Here is a 22118-nt window from a genome sequence, read left to right as displayed (position 1 = left end):
ACTCACCTTGGGATGAATTATGGCGTCTGGAACAACAACTGAACTAGTCTTGAAACAAGGGTTTCCTAAAGTCTAATAATGTACTGGGGGCAAAACATAAATCTAGACAGTGAGATATCCAATGGGACCATTGGACATTATCCTTTTATTTGATTTTATATTTTGTTTTGGAGATGCTGGGCATTGAATCCAGGTCCTCCACCTAGAACGCATGCTCTCACCTCAACCACACCCTCAGTCCTTGGATAAGGTCCTCTTTAAGAATAACATTGTCAAAACACAAAACAAAACAAACTGCTAAGACCTCAGGTTCTCGTGGCTGAGTGTGAGGCCTGTTTTTTCTGGAGAAAGTGAGCAGCGGAAGTGAATAGCTGGTTCTCAATATGATGTCTTTCTACATGGAGGGTAAGAATGAACTGACATCAAAGAGTCACAGGGAATATTAAGGTGGTTTGGGTAATTTTTTTAGTCTATACTCAATGCTATTGTTCTCCTTGATATGTCCCCTTGATAATATGCATTCCACTGATATAAGTGCAGATACCTATATTTTCACAACTCTGCAAAAGGCAGGAAACAAATATCTTCATCTTTCAAACTATGAGATTCCCTGGCATGCTACAGGTATGCTCAAAAGATCCTAAACTTGGGCTAGAAAGACAATAAAATGGGTGGATACTTTCCATGATCCCTGGCACCCCATATGGTTCCCTGAGCCCCGCCAAGAGTGATCCCTGAGCACAGAGCCAGGAATGAACCCTGAGTACTGCGAATGTGACTCAAAACCAAACAACCAAAAACAAAACAAAGCAACAATAATGAGAATGTTCAGGAGTTAAGAAAACTGAAGCCAGAGCAATAATACAACAGGTAGGGCCATGCACATATTAAATTTGTACTTAGTTTGTACTAAGTGCACGTATTAACTTGTACTAAGCTTGCATTGCATGCGACCGACTGGGCTTCAATCCCCAGCATCACATGTGGTACCACAAGAACTTTCAGGAATAATTCTGAGTGCAGAATCAAGAGTAACCTCTGGGGCTGGAGCGATAACACAGCGGATAGAGCATTTGCCTTGCACACGGCCGACCCAGGTTCTATTCCCAGCATCCCATATGGTCCCCTGAGCATCGCCAGGAGTAATTCCTGAGTGCAGAGCCAGGAGTAATCCCTGTGCATTGCCGGGTGTGACCCAAAAAGAAAAAAAAAAAGAGTAACTCCTGAGCATCGCTGGGTGTGACCACCTTCCCCCCAAAAAATAAAGCCAAAAAAAAAAAGGAAACTAGAGAAACATAATAATGAAATGCAGGAAATAATTCCTAATGGTTTATGGATACAATAAAGCAACAGAAATCTGCGTGGTTTAGATAGAACCCTGGGTTCTAGGCCCGTCAAAACCAAAACAAGCCAGCAGACAACAGTAATTAGGGTGCATATAAGCAAGGACCTGACGTCGACTGACTCCCTGGCACCACATGGGCTCCCAAGCGTCTCTAGGTGCAACTTTGGAGCCCTCAGAGCAGTGGGGTGGCCCTGATGGTCCTGGCACTGCAGAGTCTGAGCAGCACCACTTCCTCAGGGCCTGGCACTGAATTGCTTTTCAGTGACTGACTACTGCCAGGAGTAGTCCACAGGCCCACTGAGCACTGCTCTGGAGGACCCCTTAAACAAACTCTACAAGCTATTTGGGGAAATATGGTAACAGTAGGGTGGTTGTTGTAAATGGATTGTTTGTGTCTCCTATTCATAATTTAGCACTTTTTTTTTGTTGAATTTCTATCCAGAAGAGAAATATTGCGGGAATGGGTAAGTGGGCAGTGCTCGGAGAACCCTATGGTGCTGAGGATGGTAGTCAGAGCTCAGGCAGGCCAAGCACACTCTCCAACCCTTTGGAACATCTCTCTGAGCCAAGAAATTCATTTTTATTGTTTATAAGTCACCCAGTCTATAAGATTCTGCTAGAGCTGAATAAAGTGTGATAGGAGTTCTGTAGGAATATAGCTTGGTTCTTACAAATATATGCTGAGGTATGTAGGACTGTGGTGTCCAATCTTGAAATTACTTTTTTGGGATTAGGGAAGTGTTCCAGGAGAGAAAACCCATGTGTTGAATGGCATACACATGAACTTTGAGCCTCCACGACTCTACAAACTACTTTTATTTATTTATTGTTTTTTTTGGGGGGGGTCACACCAGGCAGTGCTCAGGGTTACTCCTGGCTCTGTACTCAGGAATTATTCCTGATGTTGCTTGGGGGTCCATATGAAACCCAGATTGAACCCTGAATTGACTAGGCACAAGGCAACTGCCTTATCTGCTGTACTAACCCCAGTCCCTGAAAACTACTTTTAAATGGTTGAACAAGAATGTAGACATGTTTGGACATAAACGGCTGAGTAAAAGATATATACTGGGGACTAGGAAGATAGCTGGGGGTCAAGGGTACATTGCTTGAATGCATAGGGATCTGATTTTGAACCCCAGCATTTCATGAGCTCCAAATACTTTTTGGTATATAGTCTTTTTTTTTTTTAAATAATTTATTTATTTGTTGAATCACTGTGGGAAAAGTTACAGAGCTTTCAGGTTTAGGTCTCAGTCATGCAAATATCAAACACCTTTCCCTTTACCAATACTTATTTTTTACCATGAAGAACCCCAATAAAACCCCACCCTCCACCCCTCCCAATGCCTGCGAGGCAGATGAATTTTAGTTAATACTCTATCTGCTTTGATTAGATTCATTGTTTCAATAAAAGATGCACCACTATTATTTAGAGTTTACCCCCCCCCCCAAATCAGACATGCTGAAAAAGCATTGTGAAATGATTTGCTTTCTACAGGTGGGTTCAAGAATTAAATGTTGATTTTAGATTTCCACTATTTTACTTATTAACCCTGAAAGTATTTCTACTGAACGTCAGATAATTAAGAGATTGGTTTCTGTGCTCTGGAGTCGTGGCCATGCCGGAGAGCCGCTCGTGGGGGGGCAACTGGTTCAGTATATAGTCTTGAAGTGCCTCAACACCCCTGGACCCATGCCACATTGCATTGTCTGTCTGAGTATTGAACTATCTGGCCTAATTGGTCAAGGGTTGCTGAGAGTGGTCCTGGGGTCACTGCTTGGCAGGGGTCCCTCCCTCCCTCACCAATTTCTTTTAGAAAATATAGGAGCATAAAACATAAAATATGTGATTATGATAGACTTCTCTTCCCATTTCCTTCCCTATCCTGAGCATCTTGTCGACCTTTCAAATTAAGAGAATTTGGGGCTGGAGCAATAGCACAGCAGGTAGGACATTTGCCTTGCACGCGGCCGGCCCGGGTTCGATTCCCAGCATCCCATATGGTCCCCTGGGCACCGCCAGGGGTAATTCCAGAGCGCAGAGCCAGGAGTAACTCTTGTCATCGCCAGGCATGACCCCCACAAAGCAAGAAAAAAAATTTAAAAAATTAAAAAAAAATCAAATTAAGAGAATTAAGATTCGCATAGGAAGAGGCTCAGAGTCGTTTATGTTTGTCAAAGATCTCATCAGTGGGGCTCCAGATCACCCTGGCTCTTTCTCAGATTTGACCCTGTCTTTTCTATTCAGAAGCTACAAGCTTTTAAAAGATAAATATACCTTTGTTACAAAAAAAAATTAATGGAAAAATGCTCAGCTTGATACTTAGAACACCACTAAATTCAATACATAAATTCAGCTTGTGATTCATCGTGAAATAATGATTGAAACAGCCCAAAGCTTCTGGTAATAATCTAGGAGACTTGCTCAAGGCTGGTGTCCTTTTGTACTTTGTGTCCAAGATGGTTGCATGGTTTTGGTTTTGTTTTGCTTTTTTGGGTTTTGTTTTGGGACCATGCCAGGTGGTGTTTGGAGGCTAATCCCAGCTCAGTACTTGGGTTACTTATTCCTGCGTTTCTCCAGGGACCATGTGGTACCAGGACTCCTATATGCAAAACATGTGCTCAAGTCTTGCGAACCATCTCCCCAGCCACTTTCTTATCATTAAAGTCTCAGCTGGAACATGGCCTTTCCACACAGCTGCTGGATGCGCTCTGCCAAGACAGCGACTCCCAGCACAGAGCTCTCCAGGGTCTGGCCTGGAGCCTGTTTCATTTCCTCCCTGTCTGCAAGGCTCATTTCAGTCTAATCATCTTGGCTGCCTGTTTTCTCCCAGCTAAGGGATAAATCTCCACTAGGGACCCTGTCTGTCTTAACCTCACTGTGTCTCCAGGGATACAAGTACAAAGTTTTTTTTGTGTTTTGTTTTTGGTTTAGGGATAGGGTACACCCTGCAGTGTTCAGGTACTACCCCTAACTCTATGCTCGTGGGTTCCTCTCAGCTAACAATCTTTAACAACTAACAATCTTTATAACAGCTACTGTTGGTGGACCATGCAGTGTCTGGGGCATAACTCTGACCTCCTGCATGCAAAGCATGCATTTGATCAACCTTTTCGACCTTCAATATTTCCATTTGATTTTTAAAAATTATTATTTTTGTTTTGGGAGAAGGGCAATGGAGAAGATTATTCATGACTTCTACTCAGATCTCTTAATAGCCACATCCACTTGCCCACATACCACATACCACATGATGGATATGTCGTTCCCAATGTTCTCCCTTCCGAAATCCAACATGCCATCTCGTCGGTAAAGAAACAAAGAGCACCTGGCCCAGACAAGATCAGACCTGAACACCTGAAGAACTTACCATCAGTACTCATCAATACATTGGCTCGACCCTTCACACGCTACCTATCTGAATGCAAGGTTCCATCCCAATGGAAAACCAGCAGGACTGTACTACTATACAAGAAAGGAGACATCCACGACATTGGCAACTATCGCCCAATCTGCCTATTGTCTGTCATCTACAAACTATTCACTCGAGTCATCCTGAATAGGATTAGCAGAACACTAGATGAAGGACAACCATGTGAACAAGCTGGATTCCGAAAAGGATTCAGTACCATCGACCATATCCACACAATAACCAAGCTCATTGAGGTATCTCGGGAGTTCAAGATGCCGCTCTGTCTAACGTTCATTGATTTAAAGAAGGCCTTTGATTCTGTCGAGACGGAAGCGGTCATGGAAGCCCTAGCCAATCAGGGCGTACAAACTCAATACATCAGGATCCTTCGTGAGCTCTATTGCGGATTCACTACCAAGATCTCACCATTCTACAAAGAAGTAATCATCCATATCAAGAGAGGGGTTCGGCAGGGTGATACCATTTCACCAAAACTCTTCAGTGCCACCCTCGAGAACATCATGTGACGACTGGAATGGGAAAGCATGGGAGTGAAGATAGATGGTCGGCAACTACACCACCTCCGCTTTGCTGATGTCATCGTTCTAATAACACCAAACATCAGCCAAGCGGCACAAATGCTGAACGACTTTGACCATGAATGTGGAAAGGTCGGACTACAGCTGAATCTTACGAAGACAATGTTTATGAGAAACAGCCTTGTTCCTGACGCTCCATTCGCTCTCAACGGAACCACCATCTCCGAATGCAACAGTTGTATATACCTAGGTCGAGAAATCAACATGATGAATGACCTGGCACCTGAGTTGCACAGGAGGAAGAGAGCGGCTTGGAATGCCTTCCAGAGCATTGAAGAAATAACTAAAAGGACAAAGAACCTCCAGCTACGAGCACATCTCTTTGATTCCACTATTCTTCCTGCATTAACATATGCCTCAGAGACCTGGACCCTATGAAAACAGGATGAGAACGCTATTCGGGTCTCTCAAAGAGGAATCGAAAGAACTATGCTTGGAATATCACGATTCACTCAAATGAGAGATAGAATCCGGAGATCTGATCTTCGTCAACGCTCAAGAATCAGGGACGCTGTCTCATTTGCCAAGACATCAAAAATCAGATGGGCTGGACACGTAATGAGGTTTACAGACAACCGCTGGACTAGAGCCATTACTGATTGGATTCCACGGGACATCAAAAGATCACGTGGACGCCCACCTATAAGATGGTCAGACTTCTTCGTCAAGACCCTAAATGATCGGTTTGAGGCTCTGCATGTTCCTAGAACGAACAGATACCATTGGGCTACGCTAGCACGCAACCGGGATGAATGGAGACGTTACTGGCACCCGCTCGAGTAAATCGATGAATAACGGGGATTAAGTGATTAAGTGATAAGTGATTATTTTTGTTTTGGGGGCCACATCAGATAGTGCTCGGGAACTTCTCCTGGCTATGAATGAGCTCAGGGATTGATCCCAGTGGTGATCCTCTAAGTGAAATCAGAAGTGTGGTCAGTGAGACAGCTTAATGGGCTGGAGTGCATATTTGGTGGTCTCCAGAGAAATCTGCTAATATAGTAGCCCCTGAGCACTCCCAGGGGTGTCCCCAAACCAAAAACCAGCCTCAAAGATAAGAATCATACTCAAGTGAAATCAGGGGAGCTACCACATGAAAATTCCATGATGACGGGGTAGAAAATATGCCCCCAAACTAACAGAGTGTCTCTAAATCACTGCGAGTATTTTATTTTCGTACTGACCTAGGTCTATGATTTTTCTACAGATTCGGATTTTTATGGTAAAGATTATTAGTTGTATTTTTCAAGGCTTGAGGAACACAGGAGCTAACGAGCCCTAGGAAGTTAAATTTAGATATGAGAGTGGGGTGTTTGGTTAGTGTTTCCTTTTTCCTCCTTCCTTTTCTTTGTTTTTTTTTCTCTCAAATCTTTAGCCAAGACAGAAGGCATGATTTATTGTGTGCATGTTCCATTCAGCCAGTCAAATTCAGAATTAGTCCAGGATGTTGGGTCAGGTGCAATGGACCGAAGGGGACTTTTTCGGAGGGTCTTTCTCTCAAAGGAGGTGGCAGCTATTAAACAGTAAGTTCCAGATCCAGTGAGATGAATTCAAAAGAACATGCATGTTAGTGTTTTGTACCAACTTTCCAGCCTCCATCATTCCTAGCTTCTGCTCCTATGGCCTCCATGATGCACAAGTTCACAGTTTACTTGAACCTCTTCCTCATCTTTCATCTTTCGCACTTCAGTCTGTGCATTGCTTCTTCCTTCACTAGCTCTCATGGTGCTACGGCCAACCTCCTTCCTCTCTTGAGCAAAAATGATTCAGAGACCAGTTCCTGGAAAAGCCAGCAAAGCCAATTTCCACTGCAATATGTGACCCGTGTAACTTTAGGAAAGAAAGAAAGAAAGAAAGAAAGAAAGAAAGAAAGAAAGAGAGAGAGAGAGAGGAAGGAAGGAAGGAAGGAAGGAAGGAAGGAAGGAAGGAAGGAAAAGAAAGATAAGCCAGTGCCAGGGCTGGAGAGACAGCTCCAGCAAGGACTGGAGCACATACTTTGTGTGATGTGGCCCCAGGTTTTACCCCCAGCACTTAGTTGGGAGTAGGCCCTGAGCACAATTGAATGTGGCCCCAAACCAAACCAGTAGCAAATCTCTTTTTCTTCTTCATCCATAGAATTGTGGCAGCATTCTGTCCTAGGTCAACAAATGGCCTATCCCTCTTCAGACAATCTCCCTTTATTCTGATCCTATAAGGCTGGTATTTGAAGAATGTTATTTACAAAACACCTGGACATAGATCTCTTTTTAGGAATGCCTTTCAGTAAACCCTGTTCTTTCAAATAACATTTTTACTATGAAATATGCAATTTTTTTATCAAAAAGTACACAAATCAGATATTTACAGCTCAATAAATTGTTGGTTTGTTTTTTTTGGGTTTGGGAGTCATACCTGGCTGTACTCAGGGATCACTCTTGGTGGTGCTGGGGGACCCGATGCAGGGTTGGGGATGAAGCAGTTTGACTGTGAAGCATTTTAACCCCTGTACTATTTCTCTGACTCAACCAGGTTCTGCAAAGCTAAAAGCCTGCAATGCGTTTCAAGGTCAGGCCACAAACTGTCAGCAGTACGCATCACACGTTTGCTCTTTCCAGTCCTTTCCCTCGCTGTGAAGTAGATACAGCTGGACTTCAAGATAAAAGTTTCTTTGCTGGACAGGGGATGTAGTTCAGTAGTAGATCATTTGCTTTGCATGTATGATTTTTGATGTATGTGTAAGCATGCACGCGCGCACACGCACACATGCACACACACATCCTTGCTTTCCTTTGTCGTTTTGCACTTCTATGTGCATCTTCAAATAATGCCATTTTAGTTTTACCTGTTCTTGAAGTTTATGGAAATGAATTCTTACTGTAATGGAGATTTGTTCATTTGGTCTAGTATTATGTTTAAAAGTTACACATGGTTGTAACTCTGATTGGTTTATTCTGACCCCATAAGATGCCTCTAAACTACTATTTTAAAAAATTTGTGGGCCACACCTGGTGGTGTTCAGGAGCTACTCCCAATTAGAGTCCAAGGCACCACAAAGTGCTGGGATGGAACCTGGGTTTCCAGCACATGAAGAATGTGCTCAACCCACTGAGCTCTCTACAGTTCCTATTTATTTTTTTAAAAAGGATTCCCCCCACCCAGGGTAGTTTTGAGAAATTTGGGCATTTATTTTAAAGAGACAAAAGCACTCCTAAAGTATAGTAAATCTGTTAAGATATCAATTCTGAAATTGCATTATTTGTCTTCAAATCCTGAGTCTAAGGTCCCCAAATGGGAAAATAATAGTATATCATTAAAATTGTAAAGACAAACAAAATGCATTCCATGAAGTCCTCAATGTAGTATCTGGCTCTCAAGGTCATTTTGAATAAGTAACTGTGATCACTGTGATTACTATCCTGCTTGTTGAAGTTCTGGTTCAGGTGTGAACTCTGTTTAACCTTGAATTCCCCTTGGGAGGATCTTACTTAATATAGGAACTGAGGAGATAGAGATGTGCTCATCAGGTGACATCGTTGTTTCAGAAATTGCCTTCCTGGTGACTTATCCATACATTCCTCCATTAATCTGTCCAAGGAAATGGTCCCATATGGACCGGGTGCCTCCCTACTCATAATAGGCTGGGGCATCGCAGCCTTCCAGTCAGGTCTTTGACAACAGCAAGTTGTGTTGACCTTGAACAAATACCAGTCATTGAATTCCTTCACCAAGCAAGTGAGTCCAAGTAGAAATATGCTCATTGTCCTGGTTTGTTTCTTTAAGACCTGGTACTAGAATTGTAAGCTTTGGAATGCTACTTAAGGAGTTGCTGCTTCACAGAGGCAGGAGATGAGAGAGATGGACTTAATCTCACAGGCAGATTGGCTTTGGGAATCTGGGTCATTTTTATTTGCTAATGAGAAAACATTGGGGTTTTGAGCTTATTTTTGAGTGACACTCGGCAGTGCTCAGGGATCACTCCTGGTGGTGCTTCAGGGACCACGTGTGGTACCTGGATTGCACCTGGGTTGGCCGCTTGCAAAGCAAGCACGTTTCTCTCCATATTAGTTCTCTGACCTCAGAGGAAACGTTTGCTGAACAACTATATTATAGAGAAACTCTTACAGGGAGAGTACAGTAATGACTTGTCAAACTTTCAAAGATTTGTTATATTTCCAGCCAATATTTTTTCTTCTCTTTTTTTTGGGGGGGAGGGGAGGTTGAGTTTTCAGTTATACCCATTGGTCATTGGTGCTCAGAAGTTACTCCTGGTCCTATACTCAGAGGTCAGTCCTAACTAAGGGGATCATGGGGTCTTGGTGGCAGAATGTCTGTCACATTCAAGGCATGTGCCTTAACCCCTGTACTAGCTCTCTAACCCCCAAGACTTTATTTTCTATCTTGATGAATGATCCCTGTTCCTCCAATAATTATTGAAGCTAGTATATTTATTATCACCTGATTTTACAGTGTGGAAAATAAGGTGAGAGTCCTTTAATTTTCCTTAAGGAGCTATCCCATCCCATCCATTAATAAGAGGAACACAGATTTAAACTCAAATCTCTGACTAATCTCTGAGCATCTAATCTGATGCTCTTTCTCCTTTATATATACATAAAAATGTGTATGTGTGTGTGTTATTATGCATTTGACTGCAGGCAAAACCAATAGTTTCTAATCCTGTTTCCTTGGAGAGCAATATTTGTTCTGTTTATGAGTCACGAGAATTTTCATCAAATGTTTGCAGTGGATAATAGTCGATAATGTAACTATGAGCTGTGCAAAGAAAATCTTTGCTTAAAATAATTAAAATGTTGCTACAATTTGATTCTGTAATCTGATTACTTTGACCATGGCATCAATTAGCATTCAACTAATTTTGTTTGGTCATTAAAGAAATGTAGTATTGGGGTCTGGGGAGAGCTCAGAGGCAGACTGCCTGCCTTGCAACTGTGAGGCTGCCAGCTCAAACCCTGGCACCACCTTACATGTGCCAAGCACAGCTGGTAACACTAATATTGGGTTTCCAGGTGCTACCCCAAGATTTCAGTCTTGGAAATACTACAACCAATTGTGTGCAAGTTACTACAATCACATATGTGACTCTCCTGTCATCACACGACCACAACAAAACAGGGAGAAAAGGCAAGGCAGGAAGGGGGGGACCCAAAAGGTATGTTTATGTTAGCGAGGGTGGGGGTACATCTGGTAGTGCTAGATTCAGAGGATTGATCCTTCAAGCAAAGCATGTGCGTCTTTCTGGCCTGGGTTTGGGATTTAAGGCTGAATTTTCCTTGTGAACATTTATAACTACTACCTAACATGCTATTGGACAACAGTATAATAAACCACAACTTTGGATCTGAGAGACAGTAGGACCCAGTAGACTAAGGCACTTGCCTACAATGTGGCCAACCCAGGTTTGATCCCTGATACTGCATATGGTATATGAAATATATTTCAATTTTGAAAGGTGGGAAAAACTAAGTTCTTTTTAGAATATGTCAAAATATACCATAAAATAATAGTCCTGTTTATAAAATTTGAGAGTATTAGGAAATGTTCCCTTGTTTAATTATAAACCTAGTGGAATGTTTGGAGATTTCAGTAATCTGACATTGAACATTAAGAGGATTAACCTGACTTCCCCTGTTAACAACACCAATTTTAAACTGCATCATTCAAAACTGACAATCATATTAAAATAATTGTAGCAATGACTTCCATGAAGAATACCAAGTGGATTAATTACCTACTAGAGCTGTCATCATTTAAGATACCGTACATTTATATAATTTATATAACTTCCTTAACATTGAATTGTGTCTTAAGACATAATGCATGGGTGAGTCTCATCTCTAACCACTAAAGACTAAGAAGTGGGTGGAAGTGGACAGAAATTTATTAGTAATGCTGACATTCCAGATGGAACACAAAATAAATCAGGAGTTAAGAAAATAAATACTAGCCTTCACACAGATGGTGAGATTTAATTAAGAACTATAACTGTCAAATCTTAAGCACAATCTTTGTTTTGTTTTTGGACTACCGCAGAAGCTCAGGGCTTACTCCTGGTGGGTCTTGGGGAACCATATATATGGGAAGCCAGGGAGGGAGCCCAGGACGGCTGCGTAAGGTTGTACTATATCACTTGGGCCCTGGAGTACAATTTTTAAAAAATGAAATACAGCATACATATTTAAAAGTGTGCACATCCTTAAGTGCAGATTATGAATTTTCCTAAACACACATTCCTTTTGGAACCACCCTCCAACTCAAGAAATAGAACTCAGTGCTCAGAACTAGGCTTTCTTTCTCTCAAACCCAAGAGAATAATCAAATAATTTAAATCCCTCCAAAACCCCGGTTATCTCCGGGTGTGACCCCCAAACAAACAAAAATCCCCCTCTCCCCCAGCCAACTCTCAAACATGCCAGCCTAATTTGGAGAGAAAGGGGTCGAGAAAACACCAGATAGGGTGTTAAGTTTACTGGAGTCTGCATCATTGTCTTGAGTGGCACCCCAAACATGAAGAGGAAGGAGGGGGGCCAGGAACCCAGACCTTGCTGGGTTCAGACTTTGGGTAGTTAAGGAATTTACCAAGAGAGCAGACGGTTTGGGCAAGGCAAGGTGAGTTTACTGAGAGCGTGCTTGTCAGAGACACCCACCTTGCATAGTCTTGGGGGGGGGGGTCCTTTAGTGTGTGTGTGTGTGTGTGTGTGTGTGTGTGTGTGTGTGTGTGTGTGTGTTCCCGGGCTGTGTAGGAGGGAACGGCTTCTAGAGAAGAGTTAACTCTGGGAGGTGGCCGGTGACCGAGTAAACGTGTAGCCAATTCTGGGAACTGAGCAGCAGAGCTGGGCAACTATGGAGCCTCTGGGTTCTCCTGGGCACAGCCGACGGGTGTGGGCAGGGACCTGTCAGCTGCGGGTGCTGCCAGGGACAGTCTCAGCCTGCCAGACCTGGGAAGTGGGGACCTACGCGAGGCTTCTTTTTTAGGGGACTTTCGCTAGATTAGTTCAGGTAACAGCATTTCACTTCCATTTGATCACTCTTGAGTAACTGTTCTTTGTTTTTCTTTTTTTCTGGAGCCAGCGATTCGGACACTTGCCCACACTAACGCGTGGCTTTGAGAGCCTTCCACATCTGGGCGTTTCTTTCCAACAACACGCGTCCCCAATTTCTGATCAGGAAAAAAGCACGGGGAGAGGGTGCCGCCGGGCAGACCAAGCGCCGGGCTCCCTTTCCGGGCGAACCCCGGGCCCCTCCAGACCTGCCCCACTCCCTCCTCTCCAGGCCCTCGAAGGCCGCGGAGCTCGGTGCGTGCCCGGGGACCCCCTTACCCGCCTCGGGGGGGGGGGGCTCCAGCTCCGCCCGGTCGGGATCCCCGCCCCCTCCCCTTCGGGTCGGTCTTCGCGCGTTTCCTTTAACCCGCCGCCGAGCCGGGCCGGTTCCTCCCGCCTCCTGGCCCGCCCTCCCTTCCCCCGAGTTTCAGGTGAGCGGGTCGGTGACGGAGGCGGCGGCCCGCACCACGCCCTCCCGCCGGCGTCCGGCCCTCCCCGCCTCTCCCCTGCGCGAACTGGAGCCGGCGGGACTCGGGCGAGCGCCGAGGAGCCGGAGCGGCGCGTGCAGCAGGTGGGCCGGGGCTCCCGGGGGCCTCCGGCTCGGGGCGGGCGGAGGTGCGCATGCCCGGGGGCGGGACGGGGCGGGCGGGCGGGGTGGGCAGGGGGCGGCGCGCGGCGTCCCCGGGCCCGACCCCGCGGCGCGCGCCCGCCACCCGCACAGCTCCAGGTGCGCCTGCCAGGTGAGCGCGCGCCGGGCGCCCAGGTGAGAGTCGGGCGCGCGGTGGCCCCTCCGAGCCGACCGGGGAGTCGGCTCGCCGCTGTCCCGCCGGGCCGGCTCGCGGACCCGGAGCGGAGATGGGGGGGGGTGGGAGGCCGCCCGCCCCGCGCTGGTTTCGGTGGCCGTTTCGCCCCTGTGCTGCCTGGGACTCGGGAGCGACGGGGTCAGCGCGCCCGGGAGAGGGGCAGCGGGTCGGCTCCGGCGGCGGAAACACTTCCAGCCACCCGCCCAGGCCGTGCTGGCAACTTTGGCTCTGCAAGGAGCGTGTTAGGTGCCCGAACACGCTCGGTTTCCTCGGGGGACTGCAGTTTGGGTGGTGCTGGTGCTAGTAGTGGGTTGTCCCCCAGGAAGAGGGGGCGACTCGTGGCCTCCGGCCGGGGACCAGGTTGGGGGTGTTGCTTCGGACCTCGGTGATCGGAGCTGACGGGGGGTGGAGGGGCTGATCGCCGGCCTGGGCGGGGTTATCTTAGACCCCGACGGGGAGGGCACCTCATAATTTCCGCCCCCACCCCACCACTTCGGGTACTCTGCGGAGAGGTGGCCGGGATTAAGCCAAGAAACATTCCTGGGAAGTGCGTGGGGGCCCTCGATGGGCTCCTCCGAGCGGGCTTCTGGCCCTCGATGGGCTCCTCCGAGCGGGCTTCTGGCCCTCGATGGGCTCCTCCGAGCGGGCTTCTGGGAGCGTTGCGAGCGCGCGGGGATTTCATTTCCAGCAAGGCTGGACTTCGAGGGAAGCTGCTCGAGCTGGCGACTCCCAGCCGTGACGGCCGAAGCCGCGGCCAGTGGGGCGGACCTGCCCGCGGGCTTGCTCCGCTCGGCCGCACTCGGCGCCCGGGCCGCACGGACGCCGGCACCTGCGCCCGCCCCGGCCGCGCCGCGGGCTGCCCGGCGCCCCGACTGCCCGAGTGTTCGTTACCCGGGTGGAGGAAGCCTGGCGGGGAGAGGAGGGTGGGCAAGTGGTCTCCGCGCCAGGGCTGGCCGAGCCCCTTCTACTCCGGTGTCGGGAGCGGCCGCCGTTTCTGCCGACCCGCCCCGGGGCTCTGCGCGCCGCGGACCCAGCCGGGAAATGACCTGGGGCGCCGGGGAGGCCCTCCAGCGCCGCAGGTGTGTTGCTGGACTCCCAGGAAAAGAGAAACCCTTCTCCTTAGGGCCCTTCTGGTGATTGTCGTGACGGCTGCTTTCTTCTGGGAGACGCAGTTCGCCTTTACCAGGTGTAGTAGGATGTCGATGGCACTGAACAGGTGAACCTTTAGTTTCGCCTCCAAGTTATTTAAAATAGAACCCGGAGCCGTGGCGCCATGTAAGAGAGGTCTCTGCAGGCAAAGCTACACTCTATTTTTCGGACCTTTTCACTTTGTTCGGTTCCTCCTTTGGTATAAAGCCAACTGCCGCTGGGGATGTGACTCGGTCCAGCACTTGCCTTGAGGCCCTGGGTGCCATCTCTGGCACACTCCCGAAAATGCAGCAGCTTCCAGGCTCTGTAGGGAAACCAGGGGCAGCGGCTCCTAGGCACAGAGGCCCTGTGCAGTGCCTGGGATAGAATTCTTGTCTTGGAAGCTCCGGGCCCTGGTACCCCATCTGGTCCCCGGAGCCTGCCACACATAATCCCGGAGTGCAAGGTAGGGCACAGCCAAGTGTGGCGCCCCCCCCCCCCACCAAAGAAGAAAGAAAGAAAGAAAGAAAGAAAGAAAGAAAGAAAGAAAGAAAGAAAAAGAATTACAGGGCTAGTGCATCTCTAATTTTCCCGTTGTTTTTTTTCCCCCGTTGTTTTTTTTCCCCTCTAAGCGAGGCAAAACATGGCAAGCTACCCATGAAGTATTCGATATGCCAAACACAGTAACAACAAGTCTCACAATAGAGACGTTACTGGGCGTGCTCAAGCAAATCGATGAACAACGGGAGGACAGTGACAGAAAGATAGTATGGGCAGGCTGGGGAATGTGGCTCAGTACATGTGTTTGCCCTTGCATGTACAGAGGTCCTGGGTTCCATCTCAGGCTCCACTTACCCCATTGCCACAGCACCTCAGGGTTGGGGCCATGGTTGCCCCCCACCCCACATCCCACTGCCAGATGTGGCCTCTGCAACAAGAAGAAGTTGGAAGATGGCCCCTCCTCTCCCTCAGTGTATATTTCACTTGCAGGAGGCCTGGATTCCATCATCCTCTAACATCATAACCCTGAGTTCCACCAGGTGTGGCCCGGAAGGAAGAAAAGAACCAAAAGTTGAAATTATTTTCTTATTTCTTGGTTTGGGGGCCACCCCTAGCAGTGTCCAGGGGACCATGCAGTATTGGGGATCTAACCCTGGCCTTTAACTGTCACACACATTTGTAGCTAATTGAACTCTATCCAGTCCAATACTGCCTTTTTAAAGTGGTTCTAAGACATACTTAGAACTACACAAATTTGAGGCCAGAGAGATAGTACAGAGGCTGAGGCATATGCTTTGCAGGAAGCTGACCTGGGATTGATTCCCAGCACTACATATAGTCCCCCAAGCACTGACAGGAGTGATACCTGAGCGCAGAGCCTGGAGTTCCATGAGTGAGGGCCCCAAGTACAAATTTTCTGTTACAATCTTTCACCTTCCCAGGAATCTCCCAGAGCGAACTTTCCCCTTTTTGGTCTTTTTGGTTCATGCTATGCCTGGGGGTGGCTTCTCATTGGTGCTGGGGGGTAGTGCAGATGCCAGATCCCACTGGAGACTCCCACCATGTGTGTTTCAGCTTTGGGAGAGACCTTCTCAGCTACCAGAGAGCTTCCCTTCAGTTGCATTTCAAGGCTTCCGTGACTGACCATAGTGGACTTTTGTTCCTCACATTACTCTTGCAGGGAATACTAGAGTTAAGGGCTTGCAGATTGTGTGGAGAGCTTAAAAATGTATGTTTATGGTTTTAGTTGCGGCTGTTCGGTAAACTGGTACCTCCCAGTCTCTGCTGTGGTATGAATCACCTGGAGATCTTACTGAGGAGCAAGTCTGGGTCTGGGAGATAGCAAGAGATGGAGGCATGCAGGCGGAGGTCTGTCCCTGGCACCTTTTGATACATCAGGGCCCCTGAGTATCTCTAGGTGTAGCCCTGGTGGCCTTGTTGAGCAGCTTAGGTCTGCACCAGCCTTGCCCCCATCTCTTACAGAAGTCTGCGGGGAAGCCCCTGGCACCATTGAGAAAAATAATAAGTCATCAGATTTATCGAACAGGGGTGAGCATGGGGATTCTGTCTTTCTAGGGAGTTCCTGGTGATGCCCATTTGGTTATGCTTGACCTTTTTCTTACTCTTTCCCTTTGACTCTCAGCTGTGAACTACTTTGTAGGAACTGAAGGATTAAATTTTCTGGTTAGCTGTCTGAAGAATTTCAGGGCATTTACAGCTAGATTGAAGTCCCAATTGGAATATGGACTGTTGGTTTTGCGAACCAGATATTCACTGAGCATTGTTCTGTACCAGGGGCTACATCTTAGAGATTGGGAGTGGAGTGATGAAGGTTGCGGTTGGGGAGGTGGTTCAAAGGGCTGAGGCTCGGTTTGATCCCTGGTATCACTGCAGACATCCAAGTGCTTGTAAAGCTGCTTGTTCTTGTAAAGCTACTGCTCTTGGTGTAGCTTTGCTCTTTGGTTTGTTTGTTCTTTGGGCCATACTAGGTAGTACTCAGAGGTTACTCCTGGTTTTGCATTTAGGGATCACTCCTGGCAGTGCTGTGAACTATATGGGATGCTGGGAATCTAATCAGGGTTGGTTGTGTAAGATACCCTATCTGCTGTACTATCTCTCCGCCCCTAATCTTTTTTATGTTTTGGTAAACCTACTATTCTGCTTGGAATGGAAATGATAGCCTTGGTTTTTTTTTTTTTTTTTTTTAAAAAGGAGTGGTGGAAGGAATCCAAAGTGATAGTGCAGTGTAGCGATTGTACAGGGTTCAGGTGCTTGCCTTGCACATGGTGAACCTAGGTTCTATCCCAGCATCCATGTGGTCACCAGAGCCCACTAGGAGTGGTCCCTAGCACAGAGTTAGGTGTAAACCCTGAGCACCTCTGTGGGTGGTGCAAACAAACAAAAATAGGATGGAAATATGCTCTAAAAACAAAATGGTTTAAAGAGATGAGTGAGGGGGCTGGAGCAATAGCACAGCGGGTAGGGCGTTTGCCTTGCACGCGGCCGACCCGGGTTCGATTCCCAGCATCCCATATGGTCCTCTGAGCACTGCCAGGAGTAACTCCTGAGTGCATGAGCCAGTAATAACCCCTGAGCATCGCTGGGTGTGACCCAAAAAGAAAAAAAAAAGATGAGTGAGTGGTAAGTCTCTGAGCTGAGATCTGAAGGTTGACACTGTCCATCTAAGGATCTGGCATTCGGAACAGGAAATCCACATGATCAAGCCCTCCTTGTATTGGTGCCTTTCTTCCAGGCAATGAGTCTTGAGATAGTGATGTCTTAAAATTGGGGAGCTGCTCAGAGCCCTGCTCAGAGACCTGTTTTCATCTTTATCAGTCTCTCTCTTCCTCTCTCTTTTTCCTCCTTCCCTTTCCTTCTCTCATTTTCTAAATAAAAGTATTTACCTCCCCTGCCCCCAAAACATATCACTGTCACTGTCCTCCCATTGTTCATCGATTTGCTCGAGTGGGCCCAGTAACATTGTGAGACTTGTTACTGTGTTTGGCATATCGAGTACATCACGGGTAGCTTGCCAGGCTTTGCCGTGTGGGCGAGATACTCTTGGTAGCTTGCTGGGTTCTCCGAGAGGGGCGGAGGAATCAAACCCGGGTCAGCTGGGTCAGCCGCGTGCAAGGCAAACGCCCTACCTGCTGTGCTATCGCTCCAGCCCCCCAAAACATGAAAAAGCAATAAAATAAAAATCTACCCCACACAAATAAGTTACCTGTAAGCTTATTAAAAATGCAGTTTCTGGGTGCTGGAGAGAGAGTACAGCAATGCGTTACTTGTGGCTGACCCGGGTTCATTCCTCAGCACCCCAGATGGTTCTGTGAACCTTGCCAGGAGTGATTTCTGAGCGCAAAGCCAGGAATAAGCCCGGAGTACAGCTGGATGTGCCCAAATCCCCTCTGCCCCAGAAAATGTAGTTTCTGACTCAGTCTGTTTTCAAAATCTTCCCAATTAAACAGCTAAGGAGGGCTGGAATTATAGTACAGTGGGTAAGGTAGTTTGCCTTGCACACGGCTGAGTCGGGTTCTGTCCCCGGCATCCTGTACGTTCCCGTGAGGACAGCCAGGAGTAAGTCCTGAGTACAGAGCCAGGAGTCACCCCTGAGCATCACCAGGTGTGACCCCCAAAAAACCCCTCAAATTAAATAAATAAAACATCATGGGTAATTTATTGAGCTGGAGTGATAGCACAGCGGGTAGGGCATTTGCCTTGCACACTGCTGACCCGGGTTCGATTCTTCTGTCTCTCTCGGAGAGCCCGGGAAGCTATTGAGAATATCCCACCCGCAAGCACAGCAAAGCCTGGCAAGCTCCCCATGGTGTATTTGGTGTGCCAAAAACAGTAACAACAGGTCTCACAGTGGAGACATTACTGGTGCCTTCTCGTGCAAATTGATGAACAATAGGATGACAGTGCTACAGGGAAGTGCAGGTAATTTGTTATATTGTGGGTCAGAGTGATAGCACAGACGTAGGGTGCTTGCTTTGTACGTAGCCAACCTGGGTTCAATCCCTGATGTTCCATATAGTCCCCCTCCTGGAGTGATTCCTTAGTGTAGAGCTGAGAGTGACTCCTGAGCAATGCTGGATGTGGTCCCAAAACAAAACAAAAACCATGTTTTTCCTTACTATATTGTGCCTATGATCAAAATGGAATTGTTTGATCATGCAGAACTTTAGAAAGTTTTGTGTGTGTATGGTAGGAGCACACCCAGCTGTGCTCAGGAGCTCTGCCTCTGCCTGGCATGGCGGTTGGGTCAGGGATTGACCTGGGCCTCCCATGCAGAGCCTGCACTTGAGCCTGTCCAGTGCTCTCTCCCCAGCCCGTGCTCCTAGTGCCTGCTCACCTGTTGGGCTTAGGTCCCTATCACTATTTTTTTTTCCTTTTTGGGTCACACTCGGCGATGCTCAGGGGTTACTCCTGGCTTTGTACTCAGGAAATGCTTCGGGGGACCGTGTGGGATGCTGGGAATTGAACCCAGTGGGCCGTGTGCAAGGCAAGTGCTCTATCTGCTATGCTATCGCTCCAGCCTCAAGGTTCCTATCACTTGACTGTGATAAAAACATCAAGGTAATTTATTGGGCCGGAGCGATCGATAGATAAAAACATTTGACCAAATCCTGTGGCCTTTCCACTTATTTTCCTCCTTCTTATACCCCCTATAGACCGCATGTTAATGCCAAGTGTGACATCGGGAAACCATCGGTCCTTGATTCTCTTTCTGCTTTGGCTGTGACCTTAAAGCACAGTCAGCGACTCCTTTTAAAGAGGCCTTACAAATCCTCTGGTCCCCCCAAAATATCAAACAGCTTACGCCTTGCATAAACGGGTTGAGATAAAATTCTTTTTTGTTATTTTTGGATAGTGCATGGATTGGGGTGAGGGAGAGTCTTCCTAACACTGAGCTGAAATCTGGCCCTGGGTGGTGGCTGTTTTTGTCGAACCCTGACTAGGACAACGCGGACAGTTCAGATATTTGAAGGCTGCCCTGGTAGTTCTTCTAGAGTTCCCCTGACCAAACATTTCCTGTTATTATAAACATTTGTCTTCAGACACAGCTATTTTGGACCCTTAGAACAATCTTAGGCAGCTCCTAAAGCAGGGCCTGGTTGGAACATGATGTACAAACTGTACATTGATGCAGAGTTTTGTTTCTTCCTTTTGAGGGGTGGATTGGGCTTGAGGGCCCTCCCACCAGTGTTCAGGGGCTATTCTTGCAGGTACTGGGTGGGGGGTGGGGGGAACTGAGTAGTACTGGAGCCCTGTGCTCTTAAGACCTACTGGGTGTGGCCCCAACATCAAAGAATAACAATGAATCAAGTAAAATAAGTAGTGGCTAAAGGACCTGGTGAGTGTTGCTCTTCACAGCTGGGAGGGTCTTGCTCCTTCCTGTATTTTGCAGGCTGCAAATCCGGGTGAGAATGCCCGTGTCTCCACTCTGGTCACCTCCTGCCTCTCGCTTTTTGCATTCTGTTCTCAGTCCCTGGGAATCTGTCTCAGCTCTGTGCATGAGGGGCTGTCCTAGGAGTCTCCAACGTCTCTGCTCTCCCTTCACCTGCCTGTCTGGTAACCTCAGGAAAGGAAGTGAAGGTACTTTGGCCTGACCTGTTTTAGGTTTTGTTGCCGCAGGGGGTAGTGCTCGGAGGCTACTCCTGGCTTTGTGCTCTGTTGTGACTCCTGGCAGTATCCCCAGGGACCCTATGCAGTGCTAGGGCTCCTCACTTGGGGTCACTCCTGGCAGTGCTTGGGGAACATTTGTGCCAGGAATGGAACCCAGGCATCCTATTTACAAAGCACATGTATCAGCCCTTTGAGCCACTTCCCAGACCCTAGATTTGTGTTTTTTCTCTTTCTGTACAGGGACTTTGAAATGCAGGTTCCCTTCACACCTCCCTCCTGCAGTGGGGGCAGAGGGCATATGCTTTGTGACATGTGTCAAGGTCATAGTGGCTGAACCGCGGGGTTACACTGGGCGTTAGGGGTGATGTCAGTTTGTCGGGGTTTTTGAGAAAGCTTCAACACTATTCTGAGTCTGGATAAATTCCAAACTCTCAAAACCTACTCAGTGTCTCGGCTCCTGAGCCCTGCCTACCAAGGGTTAAGATCCCACTCAAGTTCCTTGCTTGGTATTGGATATTCATATCAGAAATAGTTTTCCAGTTATCACATATACCAGTTTTTAAATTCAGTTTGTGTTTTCATTTGGGAGGTTGAACCCAGGGCCTCATACTTTTACAAAATTGAGCAAACCCCAGCCTCTGTTTTTCTTAATTTTTCTCATTTTCAATTAGAAAGATTTTTTTGTTTTGTTTGTTTCTTTGTTTCTGATACAAAGAGTAAGTTTGGGTCATACCTAGGGATGCTTAGGACTTACTTCTGGCTTTGTACTCAGGGATCACTCTTGGTGGTGCTCAGGGTCATATTTGGTACCAGGGGTCAAACCCAGTTCAGCTGGGTTCCAGGTAAGTATCCTGTTCTATCTCCATGCCCCCAATGGAAGACTCTTACTGAGAACTGTTATTTCCTTTTTTAAAATTTTTTTTATTTTTTGCTTTTTGGGTCACACCTGGCGATGCACAGAGGTTACTCCTGGCCCTGCACTCAGGAAGTATCCCTGGCGGTGCTCGGGGGACCATATGGGATGCTGGGAATCGAACCCGGGTCGGCTGCGTGCAAGGCAAAAAACGCCCTGCTCGCTGTGCTATCACTCCAGCCCCTTATTTATTTTTTTAGACTTTTTGGGTTATACCCGGCGATGCACAGGGGTTACTCCTGGCTTTGCATTCAGGAATTATTCCTGGTGGTGCTCAGGGGACCATACGGGATGCTGGGGATCGAACCCTCATCTGCCATGTGTGTGCAAGGCAAATGCCCTACCCGCTGTACTATCCTCCAGCCCAGAACTGTTACTTTCTTATAGCACCAAAACAAAGTTGAAAGAGTTTGAAATGGGGCAGAAGAGAGAGTGCTTACTTTCCATGCAGCGAGAGAGTTTTCATCCCTGGTACCACAAGATCCCTGAGCACTAGGGGAGCAGTCACCTAGGAAAGTGAATGAAATTGCCTTTTGGAAATTTAGGGATTTGAGCTGCAAGGAATTTTAGGAGAAAATAATTCTCTTTTACTCTTAGAGGACTCTCACACAATGTCTGGTTGCCCCTTGTAATTGTGCTCAGTTTTGAGTACTCGAGAGAGGACCTAATGGTTGATCCCAAATCCTCTGCTCATAGATGGAATTTTTGGATAATAATATCGTCTTTGGGGGCCAGAGCGATTTTATAG

The 22118-nt window shown here is 47.3% G+C and overlaps 1 protein-coding gene across 4 annotated transcripts in view; it reads left to right on the top strand.

Annotated features, from left to right (window-relative positions):
• The first annotated feature begins 12336 nt into the window (after nucleotides 1-12336).
• The window catches only part of OCLN (occludin), a 64006-nt gene continuing 54224 nt past the window's right edge, over nucleotides 12337-22118 (top strand). The window contains exon 1 of one of the 4 annotated variants that reach the window (XM_056112490.1): nucleotides 12337-12356. The gene's annotated coding sequence lies outside the window, so the exon portion shown is untranslated. Of the gene's footprint in view, nucleotides 12357-12836; nucleotides 12969-13089; nucleotides 13138-14169; nucleotides 14280-22118 lie in introns of those variants that run through there. The other 3 variants (XM_056112487.1, XM_056112489.1, XM_056112488.1) reach the window with 3 other exon arrangements.

Source organism: Sorex fumeus, unplaced genomic scaffold, assembly GCF_029834395.1.
Source record: "Sorex fumeus unplaced genomic scaffold, SorFum_2.1 ptg000018l, whole genome shotgun sequence".
In the NCBI taxonomy this organism is placed as follows: Eukaryota; Metazoa; Chordata; class Mammalia; order Eulipotyphla; family Soricidae; genus Sorex; species Sorex fumeus.
Note: the sequence above shows the minus strand (reverse complement) of the source record. Positions and strands in the feature narration are given on the sequence as shown.